At 35.6% G+C, this 13418-nt stretch overlaps 1 long non-coding RNA gene across 1 annotated transcript; it reads right to left on the bottom strand.

Annotated features, from left to right (window-relative positions):
- Positions 1-769: 769 nt before the first annotated feature.
- LOC123388673 lies at positions 770-12320 on the bottom strand. Its single transcript, XR_006603154.1, has 3 exons — positions 12170-12320; positions 10917-11036; positions 770-933 (listed from the first exon to the last, which is right to left on the bottom strand). It is a non-coding gene; the product is annotated as an uncharacterized LOC123388673 (long non-coding RNA).
- Positions 12321-13418: the final 1098 nt, after the last annotated feature.

The following is a 13418-nucleotide window of genomic DNA, read 5'->3' as shown; positions in this document are numbered from 1 at the left end:
CAAAATTAATATATTAATTTGATGAAAAATTTCAGTTCAATTTTGTGAGAAGCTTGATAAATTAACTCAAAGCTTTGTGTAAGGAGTAAAGGCTCATGAATACTAAGTTAACCTTTAAAAAGTGGAATAAGGTCATTTGTTTTGTTTTTTAAATTTGCCATAGGAGTGAAATCATGTAGTATTTGTCTTTTCTCTGACTGACTTATTTTACTAGGCATTATGCTTTCTAGCTCCATCCATGTTATTGCAAATGGAAAGATCTCATTCACAAGACAAATGAACAAAGGAAAACACACACACACACACACACACAGAGGAGAGAGAGAGAAAGACAAACCAGGAAACAGATTCTTTTTTTAAAAAAAAATATTTACTTATTCATTTGAGAGACAAACACAGAGAGAATGAGTGAAAGCAGGAGTTGGTAGGGGGAGGCAGAAGGAGAAAGCCTTTCTGGTCCTACCTGGGGTTTTGATTGCTGAAAGATATTTGTTCTTTCACATTCTTCCTCTGGACAGAATCCGGTGGGGTCTTCTAAATGCATCTTTTCCAGATGTGTCTGCTTTTCACTTTGGGACTCCTGTTGGGGGAAGGTCCTGGGCACACCTTGGGCAGTGGCCCCTTGGGTTTTCTTGAAATAAAGAAGTAAAATAATTCCTTAACTCAAGAAAACCAGATCCAAACTGAGGACACTTTACACTCAAAATCCTCCATACAGAAACTATAGCCAGAGTCATTAATTTTAATCTTTATTTACAGAACTGGGAAAAAGAAACATTGGGACAAACTTTACAAAAATGTGTTTCTAGAAAGTTGCCTGAACAAAATGATGATGCTCTTCCTTCATTCACCATTAAAATTTTCATTCTGGGCTGAGGCCATGATGGTTCTGTTCTTCACCATGTAATAAAAGCATTCTCTTGTATCATGAACCTGAGAAAAGTGGAGCATTAGTAAATTGATCATTAATGAATTTTATTTTTTTTATTTTTTTAAGATTTTATTTATTTATTTGACAGAGAGAGATCACAAGTAGATGGAGAGGCAGGTAGAGAGAGAGAGAGGGAAGCAGACTCCCTGCTGAGCAGAGAGCCCGATGCGGAACTCGATCCCAGGACCCTGAGATCATGACCTGAGCCGAAGGCAGTGGCTTAACCCACTGAGCCACTCAGGCGCCCCTCATTAATGCATTTTATAAAGTGGTCTTATTCTATGTCATTGAAGTTTTCTACTAAATAACTTTCCAAAATCTTCCCAGTAAAGACCTACTCTGACTTGGTAGGTGGGAGACATAACATGCAGGGGCTCAGAGAAAGGACACAATCAGGTTGAAATAAACATTCCTCATTTTGGCATATTTTCTTCTCTACTCTTCTCTTAGGTTATTTTTTTAAATTTTATTTATTTCTTTCAGAGAGTGAGAGACAGAGAGAAAAAGGGAGAGGGAACACAGAGGGAGCGGGAGAAGCAGACTTCACTGAGCAAGGAGCCCAACATGGGGCTCGATCCCAGGAGACTGGGATCATGACCTGAGCCAAAGGCAGTCACTTAACTGACTAAGCCACCCAGGTGCCCCTCCCAGGTTATTCTTGAATAAGAATATTAATTCTTGGACTCTGAGAGATATCACACCTCTTCTTGAGTCATCTCTTCTCTAGGCAGACAAGTCATATCTGAGAAACTGATCAAAGAGCCCCGTCTATGTCAGACCACAGGATTTTGAGTGGGTATTTTGGAAGCGATGTTAATAGGAATATTCTCACCATCCAGGACCCTCCTCGTCCTACTTCCTCCCCTCAAGAATCAACAAAACATTTGCTTTTGATGTTTTCTTTCTTTCTTTTTCCTTTTTTAGTTTAGAAAGTAGTGACAATGCTTCATAAACTCTAAACACCTGAACTAAACAAACATGAATGTTTTGTTTTCTAGTGAAACTAATACAGTTCAAACTTACTAATTTAAACCTATGCTTAATGGGTTACTATGTGAGGAAAGAATTTAGAATACATTTGAAGTAGGTTATTACTTCGTTATGGTTGACATAAAACTGTATTTTATCCACTATCATTTGCTATGGTATATCTATAAGTGGTACACAAAACATAATTTCATGTTCCAGTTTTCTTGATGACTCTTTTCTCATTTCTTTCCCTCATTCCCTTCTCTATTGGTCCTCTCCTTCCAGAAGGTCAACCTTCCTTCAGAGGGTCAAGACTTAGGAACCCACAGACTGAAATTAGCTGGCAGACTTAAGCACTTGATGTTGCTGTGTATATGCTGTTCGTTTTGCTCTTGGCAAGAGCATGATTTCTGTCCTTGACTGTTCGAGTAATGACTATCGAGACTACCTTTGAATTATTCCAGCCAAAAAAAAGAAATGATAGTTATGTGATATGAAATAGAGGTGCTAATTTTTGCTTCGATGGCAATCATAGAGTACCTAAATGTATTAAATTTACATGTTGTACACCTAAATTTACAAAACGTTATATGTCAAATATATTTTAATTAAAAAAAAAAAAAAAAAGGAAAAGAGCACATCACCCATCACTTGATTTCTCTGGCCAAGGAGTTGAAAACTACTTTCAAACTGAAATGACCAGAGAATTCTTTAGATGCAATATCCTAAACATTTTTCAATTCTTTTTTCTTTTTCTCCATCCCATTCCCCCCCCCCACCCCCACCCAATCTAGTTGCTGCAGAAATCATGTATAGTGTGAGAGCCTGGTACACTAGCACAACATCTGGCTACTCAGACTAATTTCCTCTCATTCATTCCCTCCAAACACCAGGATTCAGCCTCATAAAGCTCCTTACCCTGTTTAGATTTTCCTCTGTTATTAATACTTTAAAAATGAAATCATTTCCATTTTGAATTAACTTGATATATTTGGTAAATGTAGGTAGAGGAAAAAAATGTTCAGATGTTAATATTTGTTTCTTGAGTAGGGACTCAGCCATTTCCCCTTTTCCTTGATGTTTGGAGGCTGCATCTTCATTTACACAGCAAAAAATACTTTCTCTTCTCAGAATGTGTGGATTGAATTTCATTCCAGAGACCATGGAGCTTCAAGATCCAAGATCTCTTGCTTACTGAGGGTTTTTAAATTAAGTTATTTAAACTTTTATCCTCACTGTCAGTAATTTTTCTAGTCATATGCTAAGTGTCCCTTTGAGAAGTTTTCCTTTCTCTCAGGTTATTTTAATACGCATCACTCAAACTCCAGAGGTCTTGGGTGGAGTCTGCTTATGCTGAGAACCCAGGGTTTACTCCTTCTATTCCAGCCACCCATAAACACCTCTGACCTGAGGATCCCTGCACTTCTCTAATTTCTTCACCCAGTTTCAATTATTTCCTTTCCTTCTCTCCTATCAGATCAAAGGTTAACCCAATTTCTCTCCACAGTTTGGCGACCGTGGCCATTGCTGCTAAAAACATTGGGGTACAGAGGGCCCTTCTTTTCACAACATCTGTATCTTTGGGGTAAATACCCAGTAGTGCAATGGCAGGGTCATAGGGAAGTTCTATTTTTAATTTCTTGAGGAATCTCCACACTGTTCTCCAAAGAGGCTGCACCAACTTGCATTCCCACCAACAGTGGATGGAAGAGGGTTTCTCCACATTCCCTCCAACACATGTTGTTTCCTGTCTTGCTAATTTTGGCCATTCTAACTGGTGTAAGGTGATATCTCAATGTGGTTTTAATTTGAATCTCCCTGATGGCTAGTGATGATGAACATTTTTTCATGTGTCTGATAGCCATTTGTATGTCTTCATTGGAGAAGTGTCTGTTCATATCTTCTGCCCATTTTTAGATATGATTGTCTGTTTTGTGTGTGCTGAGTTTGAGAAGTTCTTTATAGATCCTGGATATCAACCTTTTGTCTGTACTGTCATTTGCAAATATCTTCTCCCATTTCATGGGTTGCCTCTTTGTTTTCTTGACTGTTTCCTTTGCTGTGCAGAAGCTTTTGATTTTAATGAAGTCCCAAAAGTTCATTTTTGCTTTTGTTTCCTTTGCCTTTGGAGACATATCTTTTTTTTAATTTATTTTTTAAATTAAAAAATTAAATTAAATCTGTAGTCTCTCATGGAGACGTATCTTGAAAGAAGTTGCTGTGGCTGATATCGAAGAGATTATTGCCTATGTTCTCCTCTAGGATTCTGATGGATTCCTGTCTCACATTGAGGTCTTTTATCCATTTTGAGTTTATCTTTGTGTACGGTGTAAGAGAATGGTTGGGTTTCATTCTTCTACATATAGCTGCCCAGTTTTCCCAGCACCATTTATTGAAGAGACTGTCTTTTCTCCACTGTATATTTTTTTCCTGTTTTGTCGAAGATTATTTGACCATAGTGTTGAGGGTCCATATCTGGGCTTTCTACTCTGTTCCACTGGTCTATGTGTCTGTTTTTATGCCAGTACCATGCTGTCTTGGTGATCACAGCGTTGTAGTAAAGCTTGAAATCAGGTAATGTGATGCCCCCCCATTTTATTTTTGTTTTTTAACATTTCCTTAGCGATTCGGGGTCTCTTCTGATTCCATACAAATTTTAGGATTATTTGCTCCAGCTCTTTGAAGAATACCAGTGGAATTTTGATTGGAATAGCATTAAAAGTATAGATTGCTCTAGGCAGTATAGACATTCGCCAAACTGTGGAAAGAACCAAGATGCTCTTCAACGGACGAATGGATAAGGAAGATGTGGTCCATATACACTATGGAGTATTATGCCTCCATCAGAAAGGATGAATACCCAACTTTTGCAGCAACATGGACGGGACTGGAAGAGATTATGCTGAGTGAAATAAGTCAAGCAAAGAGAGTCAATTATCATATGGTTTCACTTATTTGTGGAGCATAACAAATAGCATGGAGGACATGGGGAGTTATAGAGGAGAAGGGAGTTGGGGGAAATTGGAAGGGGAGGTGAATCATGAGAGACTATGGACCCTGAAAAATAATCTGAGGGTTTTGAAGGGGCGGGGGGTGGGAGGTCGGGGTACCAGGTGATGGGTATTAGAGAGGGCATGGATTGCATGGAGCACTGGGTGTGGTGCAAAAATAATGAATACTGTTATGCTGAAAATAAATTAAAAAATTAAAAAAAAAGGTTAACCCACTTTCAGTCAGTTGTGAATTAGTTTTAATGCCATGGCTGCTGTTGGCCTATTTCCCAGGACATGGTTGGAAAATTACTTGGGCATCACTGTTTTCTTCTAAGAACAGTGGTATTTGATAATAGAATGTGTCATGACCCATTTCTCCTTCTTCCCAACATCCTTGATCTTCCTGCTGCTCCAAAGCTCCCAGATCCAAGGGATCTAAACTTTACTTGATAACTAGAGGCTGGAGACCAAATGGACTGATCTCCATAGGATTATCCTTCAAATGACCTGAGCCAGAAAATGATCTATTTCCTACTGTATTTTCTTATGAGGATATGAATATATAGCTCTTTAATCCTAAAATTTTATCTTTAGAGAATTATCTGCATTTGCACATAGACAGAGGCTGTCCAAACTGTTTGAACTAATATTCAGTGTGTAGAGGCAACCCTAAAACCAGTTACTTAGGATTATCCTTCAAATGACCTGAGCCAGAAAATGATCTATTTCCTACTGTATTTTCTTATGAGGATATGAATATATAGCTCTTTAATCCTAAAATTTTATCTTTAGAGAATTATCTGCATTTGCACATAGACAGAGGCTGTCCAAACTGTTTGAACTAATATTCAGTGTGTAGAGGCAACCCTAAAACCAGTTACTACTGAAACTTTAATCTCTTTAGCATGGGTTCACAACAGAAGCAAATACAGTACTTCCTAATTCATCAGAGAAATTAAATACTCACATTATATGAGATTACTGCCATGATAAAATGCTTGGTTTATCCAACTGTTCACTATATTTGCCAGGAAGAGCTCCAACAAGGAGAATAGCCACAAATACCCAGAAAGCATCATTCCACTTTGCTAAATACAGAAAAGAAATCTACATGTCTTACAGATCTTTATACTTCTAAAATTTTTAGCATCATAAAGATAATATAAAATTGCAAACTTTTTAGAAAATAGAAAGCTATCTATAATATCCCACCATCTTAATAAAATTGTGATGATTTTTACTTGTTTACATGATAATAATTGTAACAACAAACATTTAGTGAGCACTTACTATATGGCTAGTCATTTGTGGTAAATGTTTTATATACGTTATCCACTCAACAACATTTTGTGCAGGTGGTGTTGTTATTTTTATCTTAGAGTAGAGGAAAATGGACTTGGGATGGTAAAAGTAACAAAGTATTACTGAATGTCAGAGTTGCTCAGAACTTGCTTCCTGGTCCCCCTTCTTCTCTTACCACACTCTTGGTCTTGGACTCTTGCGGGTTTTCCATTTGAGTTCTGACAGACTCCCAGCTTCATGATCTCTGTTTTCTCCAACATGTTTTCTATAATACTATTATACTTGTAAAAGGTATATTCTATTCATCTCATTTAAAATCAAAGGTTATTTTGCATTTATATGTAATCTTTATAATACTCAATGTCTACATAATATTTAAGTGGAAATACAATTTATTTAAGTTTGCTACACAGTTTTAGTCCATATAACTCTTTCCATCTTTCAGAAGATTAAAGTGGATTTCCAGAAACCTGGTTTATGGTAAATACTACCAAATTGTTTTCCACGTGTATTTCTCATGTCACTCTATTAGGGCTAACATTAAAGAGAATTACTTATGGTTTCTTTTCATTCCCTATGAATTGGAGCAAATGTGGATTATACATGTATTTATCATGATTAGTGATCCTAATGAAAAATCTTCATTTGAATATGGGGATAAGGATGAGCAGAAATTGATCTTCTGACAAATAGGTAATCAAGATCTGATACGACTGGCATAAAATGAGCTGTATATAGTCTCTCTTGGGTTTTAAATGATACTCTAATTGGAATACCTTCTGAAAGATCTCCAGGCATACTTTGCCTAGAGCAGAGGACAGATACTCTCTTAAATGCAAATGACATTGTTCAATTGTTACAAAGTAGGAGTGGCCTCCATAGATAAAATAACAACTACCACTAAGAATACTTGATATAAATTATTTTAAAACAAGAGGATTAATTTGACTAAATGTTCCTCAAATTCATTGTTCTTTTTTAATAACCTCATAACATTTCCTAAGTATCAGTTTCTTTAGTTACTGTTTTTTAGTAAATGTGCTAATGAAATGAGCACTCTCTAGTTAAATTTTGATTAATTTTTTTAATTTGACTAATCTTGATTCATTAACAAGCAGTTTTCCCAGTGAGATGACTAGCAAGTTATGACCCTTAAATTAAAAAAAAAAATTTTTAAAGAGTGTTTTTATTTCCTTAAGACTGGTTTGGGCAAAATACTTTTCCCTAAATATTCCAGTTAAAACATTTTCAAACAGGATTTATGGTGTTAAATATTTGGAGCCTGATTTATGTGCTGGAGTAGACTTAAAAAAAAAAAAGTCTCAGCTATAACTGTAACTATTTCAGAGTGAGTGAGGCCTGGTCATTCACCTGTATGAAAATCTTGTTCTTCATATAGGATTAAAGGATTATAACACTTACTATCTGTTTATTTAATTTTTACAGTCCTCATGCTGTTACAAATATCTTCAAGTTTCAGTAATTCCAGAATAATGTATACTTGAGAATGTGAGCACTTACTATATGGCTAGTCATTTGTGGTAAATGTTTTATATACATTATCTTATTGAGTCCAGGATAACCAATTCTTACCAATGACCTAAGATTTATTTATGAAGTACTATTTGATACATGCAATCTCATTAACCCTCAGGTCTATAGCCTGCATGTATCTCATTCTTGGTGTATGCAATCTCATTAACCCCCAGGTTTATAGCCTGAACCATTCTTGGCTCACAATTTCTTGGCTCTTTACAGAAATGGTTCTTACAGATTTTGCCTAGTATTTCTTTATAAGTTTTTTTTTTTTTTTAAATAAGATATAGCTTTTGGAAGTTGGTCTAGCCTTTGCTGTAGGAATGTTGACTATTCATAGCTAGTGTATAGTTAACACACATGTAATGAGTGCCTCTTTTATACCAATTCCTGTCCCAGATGCTGGGGATGAAGCATTATTTGAGGCAAACACCACTATAGGCTTCATGAAGCTTACCTGCTAGTCCCTTTCATGACATAGGGTCTATTATACTGAACTCCAGCATATTTTACCAAACACTACACAAGCAATTGACTTCAGAGCAAAGTACTTTTCCAGGAATCATTTTATCTATGACACAGTGAAGCATTTCTGTCTGGTCATTCTGTCATTATAATCATGTAATAGTTGAGTTTCCTTTTCACATTTGCTAATTAGAAAGCTTATAGCAAAAACTGACTCAATTTTGGTAATTCAGAGGATCCTAAAAACCTACATATTTACATCATTATTTTCCTAACGATTTCATAATGAGCATATTCCAAATGGCATATATTGGAATAGCTTAATATATTGGATTTAACCATATGAAACTGACATTTTTGTAGATCAGAAACAGCCTAATAGCAATTTTATACAGTTCAAACTAATATATGAGTATACTATATAGTTATAGCAATGGAGGCTAATACATATTTCTGTAATACTCATTTTAAACTTATTTTAATTACATTTCTATACATATTATTTAAGTGCTTTCAAATCCTATGTGGAATAGAATCAAATATTAGAAAGTAAGCAATTCATTTATAATTTGTTACATATGTTATATATATTATTATATACACATCTTCAGCCAAAAATAGTATAAAAATGCCTAGCTTTGTGTCTATGGAGAAAGAAAAAAAACTGAAACTTTTTACCTAGACAAACTGTTGCCCTTTCCTTGTCTAGAAAGAGTCAGTAAGTTACTGATATTTTCTGATTCTTTGTTGGAACATTTGAATGGCTTCTGTAGGAGAATAAGTGCAGAGTGCCTAACCAAAGTTGCTTGTTTTGGTAGCTTCTAGTAATCAGAGCTGGTTGCTGGGGATAATGTGGGAAAGTTTTCATAGGGAAGCCTCTTGGGAGAGAAGGAGAGGATTTGTGATTTCCAAATGGGTCTGCCTTAAGGGAAAGCCGGTGGTTGCTCCAAGCCTCAGAGCTTGCAAGTCTGATGCAGCAGCCCTGAACAACAAACATATTTACGAAATCTGTGACTTCTGGCATTTGGAAATGAATCTATTGTGCACAAATGTTGATGCTAGCAACTGAGAACACACCCTATGGCCTCCTGTATGGCATGTTCCTGTATCAGTAGTGAAAGAAGGCTTTCCGGGGTAAACATCTGATCAATCACACTAGAGGTTTTTCTATGCCCTGTCTGCCCCTACCGGGTTTCGGTTCCCACAATACCTCTATAACAGTTTTAGGCATGAAAAGCCACCAGACCTCAAACATTCTTGTCTTTAATTTTCTTCACAGGGTTCAGGCACTATGAGTATAACATAATGAACTTCCAGGGGGTGTGGTGGGCTGACCTCTGAGTGTACCGTGCTCTACAACTTTGCCCCAGATCTTTTGTGCTTTTGCACATACAAGTGGTACCTTCTAAGACCTATCAGTCAGGTGCTCAGTCACATATTTTAAAATGTTCTTATTTATTCCTATTACCTGTAAAAACAGAACCTCCGTGTATGTACTGAACTGACATATATGTGGGCAGGACACTGAAAAAGAAATATAAACACCTGGTAGGCCCCAGGTAGACTTCTTAAGGACTTGTTCCTATTCTCTAAGGGATACAATGCACATGGTGTCATAAAATGTAAATTAAGCCCGAAGATGACAAAAATGCTAACAATGTTTATGATAAGAAAAAGCTTGGATTGTGACTATTCGCCCTGACTATCCTGTCATCTTGAAAATTTGCTGAATAAGAATCAGACTTCTTTTTTTTTTGGTTCTAATTTCACCAGGTCTTTGAAATCCTGACGAGTTAGTGTACTAATACAGAGACTTCCATAACTTTAAGAAACTGGGGATCCTAGGGGCGCCTGGGTGGCTCAGTTGTTAAGCGTCTGCCTACAGCTCAGGTCATGATCCCAGAGTCTTGGGATGGAGCCCCGCATTGGGCTCCCTGCTCGGCAGGAAGCCTGCTTCTCCCTCTTCCCTCCCCCTGCTTGTGTTCCCTCTCTGTCTCTCTCTCTCTGTCAAATAAATAAATAAAATCTTAAAAAAAAGAAACTGGGAATCCTATGCAAATTTAGTTGATGATCAGTATGTTGGTCTTTCTTCCATTTCAACTTACATTTCCAGTATATTTAGTTTAAAATTAAATGGTTAGTGCTGTGTCAGGAAAAGGTGAATTTATGGCATATTCAGGGGACTTGGGACTTATCGATTATTGTGTCTAGAGAACTTCTGATTATCAGTTCTCAGGAATGTTTAATATGCTAACCTGGAATACCATCAGAGGAATATTTAATAAAGAACATTCATTCATTCAATTAACATTTATTAGACATCTAATAATTTCCAGGCATTGTAATAGGCACTGGGGAGACACAGATATCCAGGACATGGAGTCAATGAGCCTATCAATCTCAGATCTATCCTTAAAAGCTATCTACTTATTTAAGGTCTTTCTGTGTTCACCAGTATCCTTCATCTGAATCTTATTAATGTAGATACTAGTTATTTTACTTTATGTAATACCCTTTATTTGATTTCTTGAATTTTTGGTGGTCATAGGTTTGGAGCCCTTTCAGTGATTTGAATCCATATTTGTGGTCATACTACATGTGAATAATTTCTACCACTTCCACATTTGTTCAAAACCAAAATATTCTCAGCTCATTTACAAACAAACTTAATGTATAAACCTCTGATTGTGAAAAAAAAATTTATAAAATCTTTTACTTACCTGAATCCATACAATTTTTTCTCGTTTGATTAAAAAGAATGTAATTTCAAATCCAATTAGAAATAGGCCAATCATTGCAAGGGTAGAACTGTAGGTATTTGTCCTTATGGAGCACCTCAACTGGAATAGATACAAAATGTCAACTAGTTATATGTGGAACAAACAAGTTGGAATGAAGTTAGTTTGCCTTATTGGCACGTATGTTAAAGGGGACGATTTATTATCATTTCTAACATTTCCAGAATCTCACGTTACTCTTTGGGTTCCCCATTCTCCAAATTTACCAGGATCCAAATAGGACTCTTTGTTTTTTGATGTTGCATGCATGCATTTTATTCACTCCTTTAACACAAAATTCTAAATGCTGAAGCATAATAATGATTGGTAATTTAATATTTTTAATTTAATATTTATAATTTAATATTTTTAATATTATTCTAGACGATGCAAAGACATTAGACCATTTCCCTCTACCTCTATTTCAGCCTATACATTATTTTTGTGCTTTTCAGCTTCTTTGTATAATTTGGAATTTACAAAATGCTGTTTTTAGTATTATATAGAATTCTTATTCATTTATGTATACATACAAATCTGCCAATTTTCTTTATTTTCATCATCAATGACAAAACATTTTAAATAAATTTAACCTGGGCAATTATGATGAGCAGTGGGTGTTGTATGTAAATGATGAATCACTAAATTTTACTCCTGAAATGAGTATTAAATGATATGTTAACTGAAATTTAAATAAAAACATGAAACAAAAACCAATATACCTTCATTTCATTATAGAAAAACAAAATTAATTAATTAACTAATTAAGCCCATACATGTAAAATGACTTTTTTTTTTTTAAAGTATGCCCATGCCCAGTGCAAAGCCCAATACAAGGCTTGAACTTATGACCTTGAGATCAGGACCTAAGCTGAAATCAAGAGTCAGATATTTAACTGACTGAGCCACTCAGATGTCCCAAATGAAATTTTTAAAATCCTGTAAAAATTCCCATTTCTGGCAATGAGGTAAATTTCAAACTTTAAAAAATTATACAGTATGTATTGTATACAATTTTAAATATAATTAATTATACACATATAATACAATGTGTATTAATTATTATCTTTCTGGTTTCATTCATTCAACACTGTCTTATTCATTCTTACTGTAGTGTAGTCACTATTGTGTGTTCCTTTTTACTCTAATATAGCAGTATTGTATTTATATGCCACAGTTTAGTAAGTCACATTTACCTTTAGAAAGAAGAGAGGGTTAAGTTTCTGAAAGAAGACGTGAAGGGGGCTTCTGATATGTTTGATTTCAAAAGGAGTTCCTTGGACATTCCCACGGATAATTCATTGATATGGATAGTTATGTTTTGTATATTTTCTGTATTTGTGCTAAATTTCAATTTAACAGTTTAAAAACAAAAAAATAAATTATTGAACTTCAGGAAACACTGGTTAGTCAAACAGCAAAGTAATATTTGGGGAAAAATAACATTGTAAATTGTAAAATATTTTAACTGAATAATGCTGAAATTACCACATATTAAATTTTGAGAGATGCAACAGATCTGACGAAGCATCAATCTGATGAAGTTATAAAAATAGAAGGAAATATAAAGACAAAAATAGAAAGTATTGCCATAGAAAACAAACGTACATAAAAAACCCGAAATGTGGTTCTTTGAGATAAAAAACTTAATGTAACTTTAGTATGATTAGCTAAGAAAAAGAGACGACAAAATAATCAATGTTGGAAATACAAGAAAATAAGATCCTATGAACCTCAAAACATTGAGAAGATTTTTGCTTTTGGTATGATGGAAAAGCTATGGCAGATGAATGTTCCTTCTGACAACAGCTAGAAAAACAGGATACAATACTGCAAGTATTTTGTCTATGTAATAGCATAAGAAAACCATCAGTGCTAAGGCACTGAAGAATATAAAGGGGCCAAGAATGCTGAAAGAAGACCACAGAGAGGTGAGCAGATGTTCTACAGATAATTTTTCCTTGGGAACATTTGTTAGGGCAAGAGGCTGAGGTTTCAGATTTTGCCAGAACAGAATGTTATTGCCAAGGTAGAGAGGAATCATCATAGCTTTTGGTGTTCTTGCAGGCTGGAAAGATAAAATTGTAAAACTGAGGAAAGAAGCCTCTGTGGAAAGAGAAGGCTAAAGAAATGAGCCAGCTATGTGACCAATCACTCTCTTAAGATGCTAGTCAGCGTCTGCCTTGGGTTCAGGTCATAATCCCAGGGTCCTGGGATCAAACCCCTCATCCAGCTCCCTGCTCAGCTGGGGAGTCTGCTTCTCCCTCTCCCTCTGCCTATCACTCCCCCTGCTTGTGCGCATGTTCTCTCTGTCAGATAAGTAAATAAAATCTTAAAAAAAAAAGATGCTGGTCAGATTTTGAAGTTTTGCTGGTCAGTAAGTTGCATAAGAAGAAAGAAACTGAAGGGTAAAGAAGAATTTTTGACCACATAATTGTGCTGTGG

The sequence above is a fragment of the Mustela putorius genome, unplaced genomic scaffold (genome assembly GCF_011764305.1).
Source record: "Mustela putorius furo isolate JIRA1106 unplaced genomic scaffold, ASM1176430v1.1 tig00000127_pilon_pilon_pilon, whole genome shotgun sequence".
NCBI lineage: Eukaryota > Metazoa > Chordata > Mammalia > Carnivora > Mustelidae > Mustela > Mustela putorius.
Note: the sequence above shows the minus strand (reverse complement) of the source record. Positions and strands in the feature narration are given on the sequence as shown.